Raw genomic sequence first — 26,122 nt, 5'->3', positions numbered from 1 at the left:
TAGTACAAGTTAGGAATAGTTTGTTTTGGATTTAATTTAGATAAATATCCCTAACCAATTAATTAAATCCAAGAAAAAGAATATAGTTTCCAATAATTGGAGGGGCCGAAAATAACCACTTTATTTGGCTAGAACAAAATGCATGCTCTTATTTAAATTAATTTCCCACATTGAAAACTATAAATAACACTTCATTCCAAATCACCCATGACAATTTATTCCACATAGCCAACTCAATCACGTAGCAACAATTAAATTTCATAATGAAATTCCCAATCGACATATTAAAATAAAAGTCGCAAAAAAATTTTTTGGATGTTACATCCTTCCCCTCTTAACAGAAATTTCGTCCCGAAATTTGACCGTCTCACAAAAACAACTCTGGGTACTATTCTTTCATTCTATCTTCTAACTCTCACGTGGCTTCCTCGGGACTATGGTGTTTTCCCAACACCTTCACGGATGCTATCGACTTATTTCGCAACTCTTGCATCTTTCGATCTAGAATTGCCTCGGGCCTTTCCTTGTAGCTCATGTCGGGGGTTAGGATCACTTCCTCTTAATGAATCACATGCTTGGAGTCGAACACGTACTTGCTCAACTGCGATTCATGGAACACGTTGTGCACATTCCCAAAACTGGGAGGTAACACCAAATGGTACGCTACATGACCTACTTCATCGATAATCTCGTACGGCCCTACAAAACGCAGTTTCAGCTTGCCCTTCTGTAACATCCCACAATTTTGAGACTTTTATTTAATATGTTGATTGGAAATTTCATTTATGAAATTAAGTTGTTGCTATGAGAGTGAGTTTGACTATGTGGAATAAATGGTTATGAGTTTTGGAATGAAGTGCTTTTTATATTTTCCAATGTGGGGAATTAATTAAGTGAGAGCATGCATTATTTTTTTGTTCTAGCCAAAATAATTGGGAATTTTCGGTCCTCTTCAATTATTGGAGAGGAAATTATAATTGTTTCCTATGTTGTGGAACCCTTTTTTATTCAAATAAATGCCAAATAAATACCTATGCCTAATTAAATGGGGATGTGAATATTTTCCTTTTGTGTTGCTCTCCATATCACACGCCCCATATGTTTGTTTGGGCCTTGGGGAAATTTATTTATTTGTTACCTATTTTATGGGAGTCTTTTCCTATAAAAAATTACCAAATTTAAATCCTATTCCCATTTAATTGAGGATTTAAATATTTTTCCTCCCATGTCTCAAATACACGCCCCCTTTTATTCCTACTTGGAGATTTAATTTATTTTGTTCCCTTATTCATGAAATACTCATTATTTTATTTCCTAAGTTGTGAATATATTTCTCCAAGTAAATATTGTTATTTTTCCTTGCTACTTAAATCAGCAAATTTTTGAAATTAATCCCCATTCACACACCTATTTTGTTCCTCTAAATTGTGGGATTTTATTATATCCTCCCACAATTTAATTATTTTAAGTGGGTGTGAATTAAACTTAATGTATAAATTAAACTAAGCCCTAAACATAGCCCCCATTTTCAACGCCTCCTTTCTCCTTCTCCCTCCCCCACATGATTTTCTCACTCTCTTCATCCTCTCCAAAATTACTTACATACTTGTTCTTGCATCCATTGGATTTGGAATTTTGAAGAGTTCCCGACGAATCGCATCAATCTTTGCTCCTATCGTTTGATTTTTGATTCAAGAAGTAACTAAAATCTTTTCCTCATCTTCTCCATTGAAACCTTGTTCTTGATTCTCTCATGCATATAGTGAGTGTAGGAATCATAGATCGCAAAATTAATCGGTGGGAATTTGTGTTTTGTATGAGAGAATTGTAAATATGCAATTTTGAATGAATATGTGTGAAGTTTGAATGAATCATTTGGGAATGATGTGTGTTTATACGAGAACATGATTGTGAGAACCTTTGAAGCATGTTTGTGTGTTGGAAGCATGAAAAATTGTGTTTGGATGAATGAGGAAGAAACCCTAAATTAGAAATTGTGAAGCCTGAAAATTATGGTGTTCAGACAGTGGATTCCGACGTGTGTTTGACCAACCAAACGATCGAATTTTGACACGGAACTTTAACTGAGTAAACTTCAAGGTGTTTTCTATGTTGTGTGTGAATTTCAGCCCTTTTTGACGAAAGATGAATTTCTAATAAGTTTTTGAAGTTGACTGCGCAATTCTGCCAGAAACTTGTATTCTCGCCCAGAAAGTTTCGTTTTCTATTTGACCAACCAAATGGCCTCCTTTTGATGTGAATTTTGAATTAAATGAAATCTGAAGTGTCTTCTGAGTTGTGTGAAAATTTCAGCCTCATTGGACATTGGATGAATATTTGGTAAATTTTTCAATTGAACTGCACAATGCTGCCAGAATGTTTGTGTTCCGACCAGAGAGTTACATTATTGTTTTGACTGACCAAATGACGTGATTATGGTGTAGAATTTAACTGGATAAACTTGAATGTGTTTACTGTGTTGTGACCAAATTTTAGTTTCATATGAGGTCGGATGGATTTTTGGTGATTTTTACAAACCAACCGCGCAGTTCTGTCAGATTTATTGTTATGTGGAAATATCACTTGTTGCTAAGTTTGAGTGAATTATATGATGCATGTATGATTTAGGAATGTATCCTATGACGTGATTATGTGTGACACGTTGAGAAATATTATGGCATGTTTTCCTTATGTTGATGAATGTTTGGAATGGGTAATTTAAGAGAACGATAAAAGGAACGATAGGACATGCATGATAATGTGAATTGATGTAAGGCTGATTTGTGTTGTGATGTTGGCAAGGGTTATTGTGTGTACGTGAGCACGAGGAACGAGGGTTGCCTTAAGTTGGTTATTGAATTGTTTAAGCCAACGAGGTGGGCTTTCTTTTACAAATCTTTCTATTTTTTCGAAAATATGATGTGGTGTTATAACGGTGGTTTAACTTGTTATGTCATGCCATGTTTTTTTTGTTTGTGAGATTGTTGCCTGATGCCTAGTTCGTCTGAGCTTGCTCCGTTAGGCTATATGGCTGGGTTGTGAAACGAATTCGGGTCTGAGTAGGGCCACAAACCCTATCAGGCTGTGTACACTGGTGGGATCGTGACTCGTCCTTGCTAGTCGGCCGATCTCGTGGGCGAATAGTGTGGCCACACTTTCGTCGCACTGTGATATGATGTTTGTGATTGATGGATTGATGAGAAAAGTGGGGAGATAAATTGTCTGGCCAGACTTTGAAATATTTTTGTGTTCTCGTGATATTTCTTAACTACATATAAAACTCGAGATCACTGGTATGGATGACATAACTATTATAAAATGTTTTCAGCATGAGCCCATTGAGTACAACAAGTACTCAGCCCTGCATATGTTTTCTTTATGTGCAGGTTGAGCAGGATGTTGCAGTGGATGTTGAGTTGGCCTAGGAACTTTGGGTGCGTTGTGTCTCCATACATAGGCGTCACCCTTGACTCTCTTTAAACCTTATTTCCGCTGCTATATTTTTGAACTATGCATCAAGACTATATTCTATTACGTACTGTGTTTGAGCATGTTTATTTGTGTTAGGCTTTAATCTAATGTTTACTTTGTTACTCTAAAATGGTTTTTCGTGAACTAAACCAAATATTTTCTTTTGGAAGTTATTTGGCTTTTAATATTTATTTTCTCCGCTGTTTTTTTTTTTGAAAAATCATTTTGTCATAAGTCGTTGCTAGTTAATAATAAATTTATAACATTAAGTTTCTTTAAACTAAATTTTTTTTTGATGTCTAAACTTTTAATGAACTAAAATATTATTCCTTTAAGCTAATAAAGTTTTCATAAACTGTTATCCTTGTATGTTGTCGTTATTGTTGTCCCTTGGTCACTATCGCCTCGTTTGTAGTACCCCTAGTATGGGCGGTCATGACACCTTCACTATAAACCTCACAACTCCTTTCGTTGGGGATACTTTCAAGAATACTTTGTCACCGACATCGAATTTGATTTCCGTTCGACGCATGTCAGCATACGACTTCTGCCTATCTTGAGCTTCTTTGATCCTTGTGCGGATTTGATGCACAATTTCGGTCATTTCCTTTATAGCGTCGGGTCCTAACATCTTCCTCTTGCCAACTTCATCCCAATAGAGTGGGGATTGACACTTCCTGCCATACAATGCTTCATACGGAGCCATATCGATCGTCGCTTGATAGCTATTGTTGTAGGCGAATTCAACCAACGGTAGAACAGTTTCCCAACTTTCCCTTCGATCTAGGACAACGGCTCGCAGCATATCCTCAAGCGTTTGAATCGTCCTCTCTGACTGCCCATCCGATTGCGGGTGATAAGCAGTGCTGAAGTTCAATTGTGTGCCCAATTTCCGTTGCAAACTCATCCAAAACTTTGATGTGAACTTCGTATCGCGGTCGGACACAATGGTCTTTGGCACCCCATAACATACATAACATCACACTTCCATGGCTCAATTTTCCAAACGAAAAGGTAATTAATTTTTTTTTGAACAATTCATAAACACAACATTCTCCATTGATCAAATAAATTTTCCCAAAAGAAAGAACTAACATGTTTTCATTTAAAGTTCAAAGAAATATTTTTTTTTCTTTTAAAAAAAAATTCAACAACTTTCCATAACATAAACATTTTTTTCTCAATCAAAATCCACTAGAACAACTAGTCATTAATATTACAAAACATCAACCGCAAAATCCCTTTTCTTTTTTTTTCTACATATCAAACCATGCAAATCTTTCAAAACACATAACACATTTGTATTCCAAACAAAACACTCATGCACTTCACATATATGTTTGAAACAACATTTTTAAATTACTCTTTTTTTCTCAAAAAAAAAATTCAACATACTCAAAACAACTCATCAACCTTCATCCTTCATGTAAAACACTCCATCATCCTATGTTCGCATGCTCACGTCGTAGTACTTTCACACATATAACACATACTTAGTCATCATACTAATCTTGCTCATGCTCCATATAATCACACCATAACAAATACATAATCAACATACAACACGTGCTTAGATCATCTTCTTAATCATGCTCATACTTCACATAATCATACTATCACAACATCGTATTGACATATATAACACGTACTTAAATTATCATGTCAATCATACTCATATTCCACATAATCATATCATCACAATTCATCTTCACGTATAACATTCATTCGCATGCATACACTTGCCAAAACATCATCATCATATCATCGTCAATTTCATGCATCGATATTACATGCTTGCAACAACTTAAAACATACCTCACTTTCTTTGATTGAGCGTGATGCTTTGGATGTTGAGCCTTGTGACACTTCTAGGTTAAGGTTTACTATTCTATACTTAAGGTGAAAGAAGACTCTCGGACCAGAGCGAAAGAACGAAGCTCTGATACCATTCTGTCACGACCGCCAATACTAGAGGTACTATAAACGAGGAGATCGTGACCACGGGATAGCAATAAAGACAACATTTAAGGATAACAGTTTATATGGAAAACTTAATTAGCTTTAAAGAAATATATTTTAGTTCATTAAAAGTTAAACAACGAATTTTTAGTTTAAAGAAACTAAATATTATAAATTTATTATTAATTAGCAAAGACTTTTAGCAAATGATTTTTTTTTCAAAAGAAGCAGCAGGGAAAATAAATATCAAAATTCAATTAACTTCCAAAAGAAAGCATTTGGTTTAGTTTACTAAAAACCATTTTAGAGTAACAAGATAAACATCGGGCTAAAGCTTAACACAAATGGACATGCTCAAAAACAGTACGAAATAAAATAAGGTCTTGAGGCATAGTTAAAAAATATAGCAGCGGAGATAAGGTTTCAAAGAGAGTCAAGGATGACGCCTATGTATGAAGACACAACGCATCCAACATTTCCTAGGCCGACTCGTCATCCACCGCAATATCCCGCTCAACCTGCACATAGGGAAAACACATGCAGGGCTGAGTACTTGTTGTACTCAATGGGCTCATGCCGAAAATATTATACACAGTTATGTCATCCATACCAGTGATCTCGTATTTTACACGTAGTTCAGAAATATCAAGAGAACACAAAAATATTTCAAAGTCTGGCCAGACAGTCAATCTTCCCACTTTCTCATAAGTCCATCAATCATAATCATCATATCTCAGTGCAACGAAAGTGTGGCCACACTATTTGCCCACGAGACCGGCCGACTAGCAAGGACGGCTCACGATCCCACCAGTGTACACAGCCTGATAGGGTTTGCGGCCCTACTCAGACCCGAATCCGTTTCACAACACATCCATATAGTCTAACGGAGCAAGCTCAGACGAATTAGGCATCAGGCAACAATCTCACAAACAAAAACAACATGGCATGACATAACAAGTTAAACCACCCTTATAACACCACATCATATTTTCAGAAAATAAAAAGATTTGTAAAAGAAAGCTCACCTCGTTTGATTAAACAAATCAATATCCAACTTAAGGCAACCCTCGTTCCTTGTGCTCACGTACACAGAATAACCCTTGCCAACATCACAACACAATTCAGCCTTCCATCACACAATCATGCTTCAAAAAAGTTCTCACAATCATTTTCTCATATATTCACACATCATTCACCAATGAATCATCCAAACTTCACACATATTCATTCAAAATCGCACATCCACAAATTTTCTCACACAAACATAAATTCCCACCGATTAATTTTGCGATCTATGATTCCTACACTCACTATATGCATGAGGGATTCAAGGACAACGATTCAATGGAAAGGATGAGGAAAAGATTTTATATTATACCTTCTTGAATCAAAATCAAACGGTAGAAACAAGGATTGATGCGATTCCTCAGAAACTCTTGAAATTCCAACTCCAATGGATGCAAGAACAAGGATTGAAGGAGAGTTTTTGGAGAGAATGCAGAGAGGGAGGAGGAGGCGTGTGAGAGTGAGGGAGAGAGATATGAACGGTTGGGAGGGGAAAAAATATGGGGGCTAGGGTTAGGTTTAGATGATTTTATAGTAGGTTTAATCCCCAACTAAATGAATTTATTAATTAATTGTGAAGGAATAAAATAGAGGCCAATAAATAAAATCCCAGAATTAAAAGAAGGGAATTTTCAAAAAGTGGCTATTAAATTAACAAGGAATTTATTTGGTATTTACTTGGAGAGAAATATATTCACAACTTAGGAATTAAAACAATGAATATTTCATAAACAAGGGAACAAAATAAATTAAATCTCCAAGTAGGAAATAAAAGGGGGAGAGCGAAAATTTAATGGGTGCACAAGGAAAATTATTTATATCCTCAATTAAATAAGAATATGATTTAAATTTGGTAATTTCTTTATAGGAAAAGACTCCCATAAAATAGGTAACAATTAAATAAATTTCCACAAGGAAATTTGAAGCATAAGGGGCGTGTAATATGGAGAGCACAATACAAGGAAAATATTCATATCCCCAATTAATTTGACTTAGGTATTAATTTGGTATTTATTTGAATAGAAGGAATTTAACAAAGCAGGGAAACAAGTATTATTTCCTTCTTAATCAAAGGGGACAAAAATTTAGGTATTATTCCCACAAGGGAATAATTCGAATATTAATCAAATTATGGTGAGGAAACAAAATGTGACAAGATTTAATTGGATTTTAAAAATGAAGGGAATCAATAAGGTTCAAAGAAATAATCCATCCTCGTAATTAAATTAGGGGATTTTTCGAAATCCCTCAAGAATAGGCTAGGGTTCGAAATTTGTGTAGTACAAGTTTGGAATAGTTTGTCTTGGATTTAATTTGGATAAATATCCCAAACCAATTAATTAAATCTAAGAAAAAGAATATAGTTTCCAATAATTTGAGGGGCAGAAAATAGCTACTTTATTTGTCTAGAGCAAAATGCTGGATCTTATTTAAATTAATTTCCCACATTGAAAAATACAAATAACACTTCATTCCAAATCACCCATGACAATTTATTCCATATAGCCAACTCAATCACGTAGCAACAATTAAATTTCATAATGAAATTCCCAATCGACTTATTAAAATAAAAGTCGCAAAATATTTTTTGGGATATTACAAATACTGACCACCCATCCAACCCGTGATTACTAGCAATATGGGTTAACCTCTTTAATATATTATTTCCTGTGACTAAGACTTTCTATATCCATTAATTAATTTGTAGTCTTTTATGGACTTTAAATTAATCAATATCTTTTACATCCAAGAGTTTATCTAGTACGAGAAGTATATTAAAATATACTTTGCCTTTTCTATTATTCTTGGATAAAATCCAAACCGGCCGAGTTTCCGAATAATAAATCTTTTCGCGAACACCTCTTGGGTATATAGTTATACCGCACAGGCACACGATTCAATGTAATAATAAAACTGACACCATACTAGTTATCAATTACTACTGCCCAAGATATCAGGAATATTGGGTTACGAAAAATCCGCACCTACGGGTAAGTCAAAGTAGTGTATGATTAAATAACGTGTGCCCTGTATTATTACAAAGATTAAGAAATATTAAATCTCCAAGACATCGTCTTACCGTAGATAGCAATAAAGACGTGTCTATATCTTAGATCATTTCAATGCTATACCACACCAGTGTCACTAGTTATTCTCAAGGTAAATACGACTTTCAGATGCACATTGCAACATTTCGCGATAGGTAGCCAAAGCCTATCTAGGTTGTGAAAAAGTTTTACTTCTACAAGGTTCCGGCTGGGCCACCTATTGTGATGACCTGTTCCACGACCCAGCCTTCAATGTAGAAGACTTAGACTAATTTCACTTTCCGACGTTTAAGACGGTCAATACCCATTAAAGTAAAATACACAACATGAAAAAAACATTTATTATTCTCATCAAATGAGGAGAGTATACAATATACAAGCAATTTATCAAATTCATAATAAACTCGAAAAATGCTTTGTAGTATATATGTTCCAACAAATATCGTATGCTCAATGTTATCTAAACAATGATTAAGAAATAACAATAACCGAGACCTCGTCTTTCAGTAAATAGCAAGAAAGACATATATCAACTGTTAGACCCTTCTGTGCTATACCACACCAGTGTCCTAAGGTAAGGAAACATGCGGACTGACACTGCAACCTTTCATGATAGGTAGCCAAAGCCTATCTAGGTTGTGAAATTCAATTTCTCTTCTACAAAGAACCGACTGGGTCACCTTCTGTAAACGTCGTTCACGACCAGTCTACTATGTAGAATAATTAGACTTGTTTGCTTCTTATACATTTGAATGTTTAAGACCCCCAGAACATGGGTAATTCTTTTTTGGTTCTAGGATATTATTTAAGTTCCATAAGTGTTATGGGGTGATATCAAATTTCCAGTTTGGGAGCGACGCACGAGTCTCATGCGTCGTCAATTAATGAAACACATGACAATAATGGGTTTTAGGCTAAGACGCATGAGCCTCATGCGTTTTCCATTTTTTAAAAAATTTTATTTAAAGACGCATTACCTTCATGCGTCTTTGTCTAAAACGCATGACAGTCATGCATCTCTATTTTAAATAAAACGACACAGTACAGATACAGAAGCTCATTTCAGCGTGAAGTGAGAAGAGAAAAAAAGGGGTAACGCGATTTCTTGGCGATTTCCGGCAATATCTTCCCATTTCCCATTATATTCCGGTAAGTTTTCTTCAATCTTCTAACAATCCTCACTTATTCAATTCGTGTGATCCACCTGAAGTGGGTTTGGTTATGATCCACCTCGTACGAGAGGCTCCATCGTATTCAATTCGTGTGTTTCATTCTCTGAATTAGTAGCAATGTTATGTGCTAAGATGAGAATAGATATGAATCAACACTCCGTTGAATTATTTGTTGAGCATTCGCCTGTGGGAAATTCAGAAATCCCACCTGTTGTTGATTATGGCGTTGATTCATATGCAAGGGTTGAACATATGAGCTTTGATTGTGGTATGAACGAGCAAGCAGATGTTGCAGATGCTGCTGATGTTGGAATGAAAAATCAAGTGAATGTTCAAGATAATGTTGATATTGATGTTGTACGAAGAGACCTTGTTGAACCATAGTCTTAATCATCATTTGAGGAAGACGCTATTTTAAGTGATGATTCTCCAGGTGATGTTTCTAGTGATGAGGAGATAGTACGTAAACCCATCGTGCAAGGTGAGCAACCACTTTCAGAATACGTTCACAGTGGGTGGAAATGTTTTCACAGATTACCGAGTGATCCTTCTGGGGTACCTGATGTTGGTAATTGAAAGAGCAGGTTCATGCAGGCTCGTGTAATCAATTGGTCAGGAGGGTGATTCCCAATCTAGTTGTGTTGTTGGCACGACGACCTAAAAACCCGGTATCAACAATTTCCTCAACCCACATGTACTGGCTAGTATAGTGAGAGTAAGGGTTGAATCCCACAGATATGGATGTGGTCGTGATGTGATTGTGGCGATAATCTAGAAGGGGTTTGGTTAGCTACCACGCTTGGGTTGAGGTTCTATCTAGACACAAACTAAAGGGTGGACATGTACTCTACTGACTGGTAAGAAGTTCTAATATCCGGATCAGGTTGGGCACGTGAGAGGTGGGTTGGTACGACTCCAGTGCATGTGAAAAGTAGAAGTTACTAAAAATAGGTAGACAAAGACAAAAATGGATCTCCGACCGAACTGGCTGATGAACTGCCAGATCTGCCAAAAGTTTGACAAAAGGTGAAGGACAAAAGGTAAAAGTAGCTAAAAAATAAAAGTGGTCCACAAATTGGATGTGGATGTTGTCTTCTCCAACAAGTATGCACAAAAATCAGATAAACACAGATTCCATTGATAACAACTCAAATCAACAACTTCACAAACCAAGGTCCACAATTAAAAAGCTAAAACTTGAAGATTAACAACCGATAATCTCAGATTACGCATATTGACTAACATGCAAGGTGGCGACAATCACATACACTCAGATCTCATGCATTAAACTTCAGATCAAACGATTAAACACTAAGAATCCTAACTAGCAAACTTAGATCTAGCCTACTCAAAAAATTTCATGCTTCAACACTTCGAAAACTCATGTAAACAACTGGATCTAAATAATCTAGGCAGAATGAAACACGATTGCAACGAAAAGATGAATAAAAACCAACTTCCATATCATAGCGTTTGGATCTCAACAAAATACTTCAAAAAATCAAGAGATTTAAGTTCCAACGGTAGATCCAACGAGATGAAATGAAATACGAAGTTAAATTAAGAAAGCATGAAAAGATTGTTTTGCCACTTTGGGCAATGAAACTGTATTCTGGCGACTACTACGGTTGGTGGAGTTGACGGTGAACGTGTAATAACCGAGACCTAGATCCTCGAGAATTTCAAAATAAATACTAGAATTTATATAAAGAATGAAGGAGTATTTTATTTCTTGAATAAGAGTATAAATACAAATTCCAAAATTTCAAAGCTAATTAATTACAAGATGCAAGAAAGAAATAAAAATGCCAACTAACATCGAACTTGTCGTACATGTTGGGAAGTAAGTCGAACTATACTATTACATGGTTGAAGCCCTAGCAACTATGTCGATTTCATCAATAGGCCGCCTCGGCCCAGATTTCAGTAATGCCCGAATGAGCGAGACATGAAAGGAGCACCCTCTCTGCGGCTAGCCACGCAAGGCTGCCAACACCTAGCCAAAGATAGACCAAAATACAGCTTAGGTGGAAGTTTTGTATGCATAAATAATAGACAACAAATACCATATATTATAAAAGGGAAGAGGGACATTACCTTTCGGATAATGAGAGAAAGATGGGCTAGAAAAGGGAGGTCCGGCCGGTACAACCCAACCAGCAGCTACAGAATCCCTGCAAGGCAGCAACCGGCAGTGGTATTCCCCTCAAAGCTGCTATGGCTGGGAAGATCGCCCACAAACCCTCCCATCTCTATGAATACCTGCCAAAAGGAGACAAAACTCATGAATGAGCCAGGTTACATGGCAGCACAAAACACCAAAATCAGTTATAAATTCAGAACATAGCCAGGAGCCATAAGCTCGTCCAGCTCACGAGTACACCCTGCGAAATTGCTGCAGAGGTAACAGCCAAATCAGTCCATTAAGGACTACCTGCCAGCCAGGGATGTCAGCCTTTTTCAAGGCTTTCAGTTAGGTCACAAGTGTAAATAGGCCTCAACCTCTGTCTCCCTCATTATCGCAAGCAATTACAATTCAGTGAGAGGAACCGAGGCAGCAAGATAACTGAAGCTTGAGCCGAGAGAGAGAGGTAAGGTCGTTCTCTCTCAAACTCAAACAATGATAATTGCATCAACTCATCATGTAGCATTCAACACGAGATAGCATGAGAACCGAGGTTCACATTAAGGCAACACATCTATAGCAATAGAACGAATTCACATAGGTAGCAACAGCCGTGAATTTATAACTTTTCGACACAATCATAGGGTGCCAAGTTAAACTAGAACAAGCCCTAAGCATAGATCGGAAGGAAAACCAAATCACCAACAAAACGAGGGATTTCCCCGAACAGAAACTTAACACGATAAGCCAACACCGATCACACAATCATAAAACCTTTCAGCTTGAACACAACGCCACCTAACTCCACAAAATAAGAAAAGAGAGTTAGAAACTTAGCTTCGGAACCGAGAGGCAGAGCTGCGAGCAACGACCGACTCCGATGAAGAGCCGTGAGGTCAGAGATGTGACGAAGCAGAAATGGCGACGCCTTGAGTCTCCTCGCACGAACCACAGACGGCAGAAGCCTCGCGAAGAAGCGAGAGACCGGCTGGGCTCTGGCGACGGTGTTGCGAGCACCGGGCATGAGTGTCGGCAGAGTGTGAGAGGAGGCTAGGGTGGCACGCTGACAGCGCCGGGACCGCTACCCACGCATCCTACCGACGACAGAGGTGCAAACGGCGCCGATGAATGGAGTTCCACAACGAGGACTCCGAGAAAGCCGTGGAGCTGGCTGCTGCCTGTCGGCGATAGGGGCGTGAGCAGGGATATGGTGGCGTGGTACGGCTCGTCGCTGGCCGACGCGGTAAGATTCGCCGAGAAGAAAAGTGGAGAGAACTAGGGTTCCTAAAATTGAGATTGGGGATTTGTGATTGAGAAGAGGAAGTGAGGGAGAGAAAGACGGACGGTTTAGGGGGTATAAGTTTGGGCCTGATATTTTTCTTCTCCATTGGGCCTCTAATAAAAGAATGGACTAATGAGTAAATAGAGAATTGGGCCATGCGCAATTAAATAAAGTATGGGCTGGAAAAATAAGACTGGGCCGGTAATGTGAATCTTAGGGATTCAAGACACATATGTTTACCCCGAAGTTGCTCTTATAAATATTTCAATAACCCAAACAAACCCAACAAGAAATAACACAATAAAAATGGTGGAAAAGGGAGAAGGTGAAGATATTATGATTTAGATAGATGCTTAGAACCTATGGACCTTCTACAAAACAATGAAGACAACCCAAGGCAACTTTCACCAAAGCAAGAATCTAATGGCTCCACAAAACTAGCAACACAAGAACTAGAATTGTATGCCTTAACATTCAACCTAAGTCCGACAATAGATTGGAATGCAACTACAAAGGATTTTGATAAATCTTCAAAAATGAAGATGGGTGCTCACAAATGGAATCTTTGTTCTTACAATATCATTCAAAAACTGATGACAAAAACCCTAGACATGTGTATTTATACTAGGAGTGAAAAAGGATCAAAATAAAATAATTCTTGGTCACAAAGACACATCCCGGATAAAATGCCCGACCGGGCGTTTCCCTAGGCTCATTTCGCTCGCCCGAGCGAAGTTTCTGGATAAAAATTGATCTCTCGACAATAACGCGAGGAAAAACGCTCGCCCGCGCGTTTCGTTCTGTATTGCGCGACTTTAGTCAATCGGCCATATCTCTCTCATCCGAACTCCGTTTGGGGCGTGTGAGGTACCCACGCAAAGGTATTTCGACGATGAAGAAGATGGTGGTCTTGAATCAGCATTTGTACACCATCTCAGTAGGCATATTGATGTTTGAACAGATCTCCACATTCGGCTTGACTCCTTGTCATGTCTCCACCCTCTTCTTAGGCCACAATCAACCCATGGCCCTTGACATCGTTGTATTCTATGATTGTGAATACGTGGATTCACATCATCCTCTCCTTCTTTGTGAAAGAATTTGTCCTCAAATCCGGTTCTTTGATTCATTATTATGACACCCGGATTCACATCATCCCCTCCTTCTTTTGAAGGATTTGTCCTCAAATCCCGATCAAGTACACCTACAAAATCGAGCGAGTCCAAATCAAATATCATAGTACCCTACAAGAGGTTGATTTCACTTTGGAACCAAAAAGACATTTCACTAACAAGGAGATGGTTCTCACAATCACAATCAACGAACCAACTTCCACTATCACATTCAAAATTGAATTTAGCAATGAGAACAAAGGAGACCTCAATCTTAAGATCATTTTCTTGAAGCTTACAAGGAACCATACCAAGTAAAGAATCAAGGTTGTCAACGTGATAATCACTTAATTTCTCCAACACTTTGAAAAAGTAATCATTATTATGAGAAGAATGTGACCAAAATTTATTATGCATAGCATGTAGGGTATGTTCAACACAAGACATGTGAACCTTGTAAAACACCACATGAATCTTGTAAAACATAATATCAATTAACATAAGGAACTTATCAAAATAAGCCCATCGTAATTGCTCTGACAATTTCAAGACATGGGCACACACATGGGAACAAGGCATTATTATGAATTTAGTCACAACATAACCCACAAAAGACATGTGAGTGGAAAAGTTCTTCACAAAACGACCATAGAATATTCCAATCTATTTGAAGGGTTTTACCAGTTTCCAATAAAAGCATGTAGTAAACCAAGGAATAAAATCAACAATGTATGTACTCATCTTGGGTCTACTAGTTCCATTGACACACTTAAGAAACTCAAAATTTCCACTAAAAGAAAGCTTAGGTATCTTAGTGTGTAAGGAGCTCATTCCAACATTCAAGGTAAAATCCTTAAGAGAAGTGACATTCCTATCAATGTATGGATTTATCAAGAAAGGGTCAACATATGATGCAAAGATAGACTTAGCATTCAAAGATTCAAGCTCTTGATGCCACAAATCACCAATGACAAAGCTATCATCACAAGTCGGCATTGCAAAATCAATCTTATTCATATGTGTCACTCTTGAATTTACAAACTCATGCTTTAAGTACAAGATAGGCTCAACATGGTTCAAATCAATTTTGCAAAGCAAGTTATTGTCCAACACATCAATCTTATCTAAGCACTTCAAAGAAGCATCACAAAGAAACATGGATAGTGTACTAGAACCTTGGGCAATGAGTTCTTCGACTTGCTCTTGTTCCTCTTGATCATTTTTCGGTGAGGTAGTTTCCAAGCCATTTGCATCATGATGTCTCACTTCCATGTCTTCAATTTTACTCACTATAAAAGGCTCATCAACACAAAAAGAAATATAAGAAGTGTTAGTGGGTAAAAGTTTATATTTCTCACCAAGGGCAAAAGGCAAAGGATTATCTAGTGCCCACCCAAGGTTGACCTTATAATCTAACAAGCCACTTTTTTTTTTCTCACATGCTTGTAGTTTTTCTCTCTTGATAGCTTTGATTCACACTCACCCCCACCACTCTCTCTTGGCTTTTGCATCTCACATTTTAGCCTTTTCTCACACTCTATATTTTCTTCTCTCTCTTGATCATTCCTTAAGTGTTCATTTACTTTTGAAATTTCATTTGGCGTCATTTCCATGCTCAAGACTTGAAGGAATTTTAATGGCTCACGCTCGTCTTCATCTTCCACTATGCTAGACACGTCATCATTAAAAGTTGGGCGTGAGTCTTCTTCTTGTAAGGTTGTGGATCCTTTTTCATCATCACATTGCTCTTCATCATTATCGGAAACAAAATCCACCATATGCTTGACACGCTCCTTAACAATGTGGTTAACATTGTCACACTTACTTTGAATCAAGCTCTTTGAAGGAGGAAAGTTGGATAACAACCACGACGAAACCTTCGTGTGATAGCTAGGATGAGATAAGTTCACCTTCTTTGGTGGGACACTTCTTCCGCTTGTGCCACAACCATAATGTCGAGAGTTTGAGCTCTTCCTTGCTTTACTTGAGGTTTCTTCCCCGTTAACCACTCATGCACCTTATGATGACCAAGATCCCTCATCCTCCTAGAGTGTGACTCTCCATGGAACTTTGGAACTCGTTCCCTTCTACTCCATCTATCAAGTCCATGATCATGGTACCTTGACTTGTAGCCACTCTTATCATGTCTCTCTCGGTCACTATGAGCTATGGAATGGTTATGCCTAACTCGATCTCTGAGGAGGTCTATATCCTCATGAAAAGTCGTAAAGCCCCCTTGCATAGTGGTAAGGTCACCACGCATCCCCGCCACCTCTCCCATAAGTTTTGTCATCATCTCTTTGAGGGTGTCGTCGTATGTGGATGCGATGTCGTCCCCATCCTCCCTTCTAAGCGAATTGTGCCTAGAATTCCTCGTATGTGGTGGCATTTTCAGGTACCTACAAAGAAGATAAAAAGGACTAGGGACATGTCCCTTTTGTTTGTAACACAAACAATGCACACACCCAAGAATGGAGATTTTAGTGAGGAGCTCACTTCCCAACCCACAAAGCATGTCCCCAATTCCCCAAACTCACGCCCAAAATCTCTCGGAACGCTTAGAGATTTAGTGGCTAGATACTCTCCCTCACTTGCTCTCAATGATGTAATCCCAAGGGTTGCACATATAGCACAAACAAGATATACAACTAGGAAAGTGAAAACTAGTCCAAGAAGCCACAAGATTAGTGAAAGTAAGGTGTTCGGCCAATGTGACAAATCAACAAACACTTTGTGTGCATAATTTCACCCAACAACAATAGACCCAACAATTGATGTAATTTCGGCCTACAACTTTGTAACAATCAATTTGACATACCCAGCAATACATATACCAATTTATAGCTAAAGCCCATGGATATATTTTGAAGTATGACTCTTTTTTTTTTTGACAATTTCTTTTTTTTTGTTAAACTTACAAGAAAAGAAACCAATGGCTCTTGATACCAAATAATGTGAATCTTAGGGATTCAAGACACATATGTTTGCCCCGGACTTGCTCTTATAAATATTTCAATAACTCAAACAAACCCAACAAAAAATGACACAATAAAAATGGTGGAAAAAAGAGAAGGTGAAGATGTTATCATTTAGATAGATGCTTGGAACCTATGGACCTTCTACAAACAATGAAGACAACCCAAGGAAACTTTCACCAAAGCAAGAATCTAATAGCTCCACAAAACTAGCAACACAAGAACTAGAATTGCATACCTTAACATTCAACCTAAGCCCGACAATAGATTGGAATGCAACCACAAGGGATTTTCATAAATTTTCAAAAATAAAGATGGGTGCTCACAAATGGAGTCTTTGTTCTTACAATATCATTCAAAAACTGATGACAAAAACCCTAGACATGTGTATTTATACTAGGAGTGAAAAAAGATCAAAATAAAATAATTCTTGGTCACAAAGACACATCCCGGATAAAATGCCCGACCGGGCGTTTCCCTAGGCTCATTTCGCCCGCCAGAGCGAAGTTTCTGGATAAAAAATGATCTCTCGACAATAACGCCCGACCGGGCGTTGTGCATGAGGAAAAACGCTCGCCCGCGCGTTTCGTTCTGCATTGCGCGACTTTAGTCAATCGGCCATATCTCTCTCATCCGAACTCCGTTTGGGGCGTGTGAGGTACCCACGCAAAGGTATTTCGACGATGAAGAAGATGGTGGTCTTGAATCAGCATTTGTACACCATCTCAGTAGGAATATTGATGTTTGAACAGACCTCCACATTCGGCTTGACTCCTTGTCAGGTCTCCACCCTCTTCTTGGGCCACAATCAACCCATGGCCCTTGACATCGTTGTATTCTATGATTGTGAATACATGGATTCACATCATCCTCTACTTCTTTGTGAAAGGATTTGTCCTCAAATCCGGTTCTTTGATTCATTATTATGACACCCGGATTCACATCATCCCCTCCTTCTTTTGAAGGATTTGTCCTCAAATCCCGATCAAGTACACCTACAAAATCGAGCGAGTCCAAATCAAATATCATAGTACCCTACAATAGGTTGATTTCACTTTGGAACCAAAAAGACATTTCACTAACAAGGAGATGGTTCTCACAATCACAATCAACGAACCAACTTCCACTATCACATTCAAAATCGAATTTAGCAATGAGAACAAAGGAGACCTCAATCTTAAGATCATTTTCTTGAAGCTTACAAGGAACCATACAAAGTAAAGAATCAAGGTTTTCAACGTGATAATCACTTAATTTCTCCAACACTTTGAAAAAGTAATCATTATTATGAGAAGAATGTGACCAAAAATTATTATGCATAGCATGTAGGGTATGTTCAACACAAGACATGTGAACCTTGTAAAACACCACATGAATCTTGTAAAACATAATATCAATTAACATAAGGAACTTATCAAAATAAGCCCATCGTAATTGCTCTGACAATTTCAAGACATGGGCACACACATGGGAACAAGGCATTATTATGAATTTAGTCACAACATATCCCACAAAAGACATGTGAGTGGAAAAGTCCTTCACAAAACGACCATAGAATGTTCCAATCCCTTTGAAGGGTTTTACCAGTTTTCAATAAAAGCATGTAGTAAACCAAGGAATAAAATCAACAATGTATGTACTCATCTTGGTTCTACTAGTTCCATTGACACACTTAAGAAACTCAAAATTTCCAACAAAAGAAAGTTTAGGTATCTTAGTGTGTAAGGAGCTCATTCCAACATTCAAGGTAAAATCCTTAAGAGAAGTGACATTCCTATCAATGTATGGATTTATCAAGAAAGGGTCAACATATGATGCAAAGATGGACTTAGCATTCAAAGATTCAAGCTCTTGATGCCACAAATCACCAATGACAAAGCTATCATCACAAGTCGGCATTGCAAAATCAATCTTATTCATATGTGTCACTCTTGAATTTACAAACTCATGCTTTAAGTACAAGATAGGCTCAACACGGTTCAAATCAATTTTGCAAAGCAAGTTATTGTCCAACACATCAATCTTATCTAAGCACTTCAAAGAAACATCACAAAGAAACAAGGATAGTGTACTTGAACCTTGGGCAATGATTTCTTCAACTTGCTCTTGTTCCTCTTGATCATTTTTCGGTGAGGTAGTTTCCAAGCCATTTACATCATGATGTCTCACTTCCATGTCTTCAATTTTACTCACTATAAAAGGCTCATCAACACAAAAAGAAATATAAGAAGTGTTAGCGGGTAAAAGTTTATATTTCTCACCAAGGGCAAAAGGCAAAGGATTATCTAGTGCCCACCCAAGGTTGACCTTATAATCTAACAAGCCACTTTTTTTTCTCACATGCTTGTAGTTTTTCTCTCTTGATAGCTTTGATTCACACTCACCCCCACCACTCTCTCTTGGCTTTTGCATCTCACATTTTAGCCTTTTCTCACACTCTATATTTTATTCTCTCACTTGATCATTCCTTAAATGTTCATTTACTTTTGAAATTTCATTTGGCGTCATTTCCATGCTCAAGACTTGAAGGAATTTTAATGGCTCACGCTCGTCTTCATCTTCCACTATGCTAGACACGCCATCATTAAAAGTTGGGCGTGAGTCTTCTTCTTGTAAGGTTGTGGATTCTTTTTCATCATCACATTGCTCTTCATCATTATCGGAAACAAAATCCACCATATGCTTGACACGCTCCTTAACAATGTGGTTAACATTGTCACACTTACTTTGAATCAAGCTCTTTGAAGGTGGGAAGTTGGATAACAACCACGACGAAACCTTCGTGTGATAGCTAGGATGAGATAAGTTCACCTTCTTTGGTGGGACACTTCTTCCGCTTGTGCCACAACCATAATGTCGAGAGTTTGAGCTCTTCCTTGCTTTACTTGAGGTTTCTTCCCCCATTAACCACTCATGCACCTTATGATGACCATGATCCCTCATCCTCCTAGAGTGTGACTCTCCATGGAACTTTGGAACTCGTTCCCTTCTACTCCATCTATCAAGTCCATCATCATGGTACCTTGACTTGTAGCCACTCTTATCATGTCTCTCTCGGTCACTATGTGCTATGGAATGGTTATGCCTAACTCGATCTCTGAGGAGGGCTATATCCTCATAAAAAGTCGTAAATCCCCCTTGCATAGTGGTAAGGTCACCACGCATCCCCGCCACCTCTCCCATAAGTTTTGTCATCATCTCTTTGAGGGTGTCGTCGTATGTGGATGCGATGTCGTCCCCATCCTCCCTTCTAAGCGAATTGTGCCTAGAATTCCTCGTATGTGGTGGCATTTTCAGGTACCTACAAAGAAGATTAAAAGGACTAGGGACATGTCCCTTTTGTTAGTAACACAAGCAATGCACACACCCAAGAATGTAGATTTTAGTGAGGAGCTCACTTCCCAACCCACAAAGCATGTCCCCAATTCCCCAAACTCACGCCCAAAATCTCTCGGAACGCTTAGAGATTTAGTGGCTAGATACTCTCCCCCACTTGCTGTCGATGATGTAATCCCAAGGGTTGCACATATAGCACAAACAAGATATACAACTAGGAAAGTGAAAACTAGTCCAAGAAGCCACAAGATTAGTGAAAGTAAGGTGCTCGGCCAATGTGACAAATCAACAAACACTTTGTGTGCATAATTTCACCCAACAACAATAGACCCAACAATTGATGTAATTTCGGCCTACAACTTTGTAACAATCAATTTGACATACCCAGCAATACATATACCAATTTATAGCTAAAGCCCATGGATATATTTTAAAGTATGACTCTTTTTTTTTGACAATTTCTTTTTTTTTTGTTCAAACTTACAAGAACAAGAACCAATGGCTCTTGAAACCAAATAATGTGAATCTTAGGGATTCAAGACACATATGTTTGCCCCGGACTTGCTCTTATAAATATTTCAATAACTCAAACAAACCCAACAAAAAACGACACAATAAAAATGGTGGAAAAGAGAGAAGGTGAAGATGTTATCATTTAGATAGATGCTTGGAACCTATGGACCTTCTACAAACAATGAAGACAACCCAAGGAAACTTTCACCAAAGAAAGAATCTAATAGCTCCACAAAACTAGCAACACAAGAACTAGAATTGCATACCTTAACATTCAACCTAAGCCCGACAATAGATTGGAATGCAACCACAAAGGATTTTGATAAATTTTCAAAAATAAAGATGGGTGCTCACAAATGGAGTCTTTGTTCTTACAATATCATTCAAAAACTGATGACAAAAACCCTAGACATGTGTATTTATACTAGGAGGGAAAAATGAGCAAAATAAAACAATTCTTGGTCACAAAGACACATCCCGGATACAACGCCCGACCGAGCGTTTCCCTAGGCTCATTTCGCCCGCTCGAGCGAAGTTTCTGGACAAAAATTAATCACTCGACAAAAACGCTCGACCGAGCGTTGTGCATGAGGAAAAACGCTCGCCCGCGCGTTTCGTTCTGCATTGCGCGACTTTAGTCAAACGGCCATATCTCTCTCATCCGAACTCCGTTTGGGCGCGTGTGAGGTACCCACGCAAAGGTATTTCGACGATGGTGGTCTTGAATCAGCATTTGTACACCATCTCAGTAGGCATATTGACGTTTGAACATACCTCCACATTCAGCTTGACTCCTTGTCATGTCTCCACCCTCTTCTCGGGCCCCAATCAACCCATGGCCATCGACATCGTTGTATTCTATGATTGTGAATACATGGATTCACATCAGTCGGTTTAGTTGGGGAATAAATATTCTGGGCCTGAGAAATTATTTTAGTAAGACCATTAATTTTGGTTGAAGCCATTATCTTGGATAAATTCAGAAGTATAATGGAATTAATTCCCTAAGCCCGGGAAGAAAAGAATTATTTTAAAGCCGTGCCCAGTAAATGAATGGAAGATAATTTCTTTTAGCTAAGAAAGTATTTTAAATACTTAACATAATCCGTGAATTTAGTGTACCGCACAGTCCGGCCAGATTCCGAATAAATTAAATCGCCGATTTAATTACAGAATATAGAGTTCTATATTTTAGAAAGAATGAAATAAAATAAAGAGCACACGCTTAGGCATGTATTCATGCAAGATAAATAATTAATTAAGGCCTAATTTAAGTATATTAATTTTGTAAAGGAACGTCGTCGCTCGACGAGTAATCTCAGGGCAAGGAAAGCGCCCGTTTTGCAAGAGTTTAAGCAATCGAGGTGGGCTCTTCTTCTCTTTCAAAGCGTTTTTTATGTTAAAACATGATTATTTTGAATGAGTTGTCATGCCCAGTTTTTTATTTATGATTGCCTATCTGTTTGGCTATACCAAACCAGTTTAATCAAATTCGAGTCCCAGTGGGGCCGCAAACCCTACTCGGACTAGTGTACACCAGGGACCGTGAGCTAGCGCCAGCGTTAGTGTCACGACCGCCCATACTAGGGGTACAACAAGCGCGACGATCGCGACCAAGGGACAACATTAACCAAGTATAACCATTTATGAAAACTAAATTAGCTTAAAGGAAGAGAAACATTTTGGTTTAAATAAGTTTAAAGTTATAACTTTTCTATTAAATAAAAACGACTCATAATAAATACCTTTAAAAGAAAGCAGCGAAGAGAAATAATTATTAAAAACCCAATCATCTTCTAAGAAAAAACATTTAGTTTAATTCACGGGAATACCATTTTCAGATAACAAAGTAAACACTCATTTAAAACCTAACACGACCAAACATACTCAAACACAGTACGAAAAAGATTTAAGTCTTGAGACATAGTTTCAAAATATAGCAGCGGAAATAAGGTTTAAAGAGAGTCAAGGATAACGCCTATGTATGACGACACAACGCATCCTAAGTTCTTAGACCAACTCAACATCCTCCGCAACATCCCGCTCAACCTGCACATAAGAAAAAAAATATGCAGGGCTGAGTACTTGTTGTACTCAATGGGCTCATGCCGAAAACATTTATACAGTTATGTCATCCATACCAGTGATCTCGAGTTTTATATGTACTAAAGAAATATCATCGAGAACACAAAAATATTTCATAGACTGGCCAGTCAAATAATCTCCCCACTTTCTCAACAATCCATCAATCACAATCATCATTCCATGTGCGACGAAAGTGTGGCCTCACTATTCGCCCACGAGACCGGCCGACTAGCAAGGACGGCTCACGATCCCACCAGTGTACACAGCCTGATAGGGTTTGCGGCCCTACTCAGACCCGAATTCGTTTCACAACACAGCCATATAGCCTAACGGAGTAAACTCAGACGAACTAGGCATCAGACACACAATCTCAATCAAAACAAACCATGGTATGACATAACAAGTTAAACCACCCTTATAACGCCACATAGTATTTTCGGAAAAATAAAGAGATTTGAAAAGAAAGCCACCTCGTTCGCTTAACAATTCACAATCCAACTTATGACAACTCTCGTTCCTCGAGTTCACGAATACACAATCACCCTTGTCAACGACAACACAAGTCAGCCTTCCACAAAAATCATACTACTATGCATGTCCTATCGTTTCTCTCTCATCGTTTTTCTCAATTAACCCAACCCCACGTTCGTCACAAAGACGGAAAAATACACCGTAATATATTTCAACTTATCACACGTGATCACATCATTAGGCACGTTCCTTGGACATACATAAATCATATAATACTTTTAAACTTGAAAATAAGTGTCATTTTATCAAGGCAGAAAACTGGCAGAACTGCGCGACCGTGTTGTAAAAATCACTAAAAATTCACCTGACCTCATATTAAGCTAAATTTTTCTCACAACACAGAAGACACATTCAAGTTCATCTAGACAAATTTTCACAATGAAATCATGTCGTTTAGTCAGTCAAATCAATAATTAAACTCTCTGGTCGGAACATAAAATTTCTGGCAGCACTGCGTAGTTCATTTGAAAAATTCACCGTAAATTAATCCAATGCCCAAAAAGGATGAAACTTTTACACGACTCAGAAGGAACTTCATATATTCATATAGTTCAAGAATCACATCAAACGGAGGTCATTTGGTTAGTCAAACAGAATACGAAACTTTCTTGGCGAGAACACAAGTTTCTGGTAGAATTGCGCAGTCAACTTCAAAAGTTTATTAAAAATTCATTTTTCGACCAAATGGGCTGAAATTCACACGAGACACAGAAAATATCTTGAAATTCACTCAGTAAAAATTTCATATCAAACTTCGATCGTTTGATAGGCCAATCACACATCAGAAGCCACTGTTCGAACGTCACAGATTTCAGGCTCATAATTTCGAATTTAGGGTTTCTTCTTCAATCAAACAAATACCAATTTTTCATGCTTATAACACACAATCATGCTTAAAAGTTCCTCATAATCATGTTTGCATATAAACCCCCATCATTCACCAAAGATTCAAATCAAACTTCACATAAACTTAATAAAAAACGCATAACTATCAAAGTTCTCATGCAATCACACTTTTCCACCGATTAATTTTGCGATCTATCAATCCTACACCCTCTATATGCATGTAGGATTCAAGATTAAAGTTTCAATGAAGGAGATGAGAAGAAAACTTAGTTATACCTTCTTGAATCAAGAAAACGAACGGTAGAAACAAGAATGGAGGCGATTCGTCGGAGACTCTTGAAAATAAACTCCAACGGATGCAAGAACAAGGATGAATGGAGGATTTTTGGAGAGAATATGGAGAGGGAGAGGAGAGGCACGAAATTTATGAGGGAGATGGGGGCTAGGGTTTAGTTTAGGTGAATATATAGTCCTAGGTTTAATCCAATTAATTAATTAATTAATTATGGAGGAATAAAATAGAGGCCAATAAATAAAATCCCACAATTAAAAGGAAGGCAAGTATTTCGAACATTATGGCTAGAAATTCAATAAGGAATTTATTTGGTATTTACTTGGAGAGAAATAGATTCACAATTTAGGAAATAAAACGATGAATATTCCATAAACAAGGGAACAAAATAAATTAAATCTCCAAGTAGGAAATAATGAGGGAGGGGCGAAAATCTTGATGGTGTGCACAAGGAAATTATTTAAATCCTCAATTAAATAGAATATGATTTAAATTTGGTAATTTCTTTATAGGAAAAGATTCCCATAAATTAGGTAACAATTATAATCTCCTCTACAAAATAGAGGGGGAGGGGGGGAGGGGGGCAAAAATTGGCTTAATTAGCCACAAGGAATAATTCAACTCTTAATTCAACTATTTCCAAAAATTAGGAAGGGCCGAAAATTCCAATGAATTGGCTCGGAAAAATATATGCATGATCCTATTAAATTATTTCCCCACATTGGAAAATATAATATAAAAAAATATCAACCACTTCATTCCACATCACCCACGACAATTATTTCACAAAATTCACTTAATCGCATAGAAATAAAAGTTTCATAATTGAAATTTCAAATCAACTTATTAAATAAACATCACAAATTTTCGGGATGTTACATCCTTCCCCTCTTAACAGAAATTTCGTCCCGAAATTTGATCGTCTCACATAAACAACTCGGGGAACTTTTCTTTCAATTTATCTTCTAACTCATACGTGGCTTCCTCGGGACCATGGTGTTTCCACAACACCTTCACGAATGCTATTGACTTGTTTCGCAACTCTTGAACCTTCCGATCTAGGATTGCCTCGGGCATTTCCTCGTAGCTCACGTCGGGGGTTAGGATCACTTCCTCTTTGTGAATCACATGCTTGGGGTCGAACACGTACTTGCTTAACTGTGACACATGGAACACGTTGTGCACGTTCCCAAAGCTGGGAGGTAACGCCAAGCGGTAAGCTACAAGACCTACTTTATCGATAATCTCGTACGGTCCTACAAAACTCGGTTTCAGCTTGCCCTTCACTCCAAACCTCACAACTCCTCTCG

General features: G+C 37.9%; 1 long non-coding RNA gene across 1 annotated transcript; it reads right to left on the bottom strand.

Moving 5' to 3' along the window:
- Window positions 1-11,421: 11,421 nt before the first annotated feature.
- Window positions 11,422-13,185, bottom strand: LOC121777407. The gene is made up of 2 exons (XR_006045486.1): window positions 11,813-13,185; window positions 11,422-11,711 (listed from the first exon to the last, which is right to left on the bottom strand). It is a non-coding gene; the product is annotated as an uncharacterized LOC121777407 (long non-coding RNA).
- Window positions 13,186-26,122: the final 12,937 nt, after the last annotated feature.

Source organism: Salvia splendens, chromosome 18 (genome assembly GCF_004379255.2).
Source record: "Salvia splendens isolate huo1 chromosome 18, SspV2, whole genome shotgun sequence".
Taxonomy (NCBI): Eukaryota; Viridiplantae; Streptophyta; class Magnoliopsida; order Lamiales; family Lamiaceae; genus Salvia; species Salvia splendens.
The sequence above is the reverse complement of the archived record's forward strand: the minus strand, read 5'-3'. Positions and strand labels throughout refer to the sequence as shown.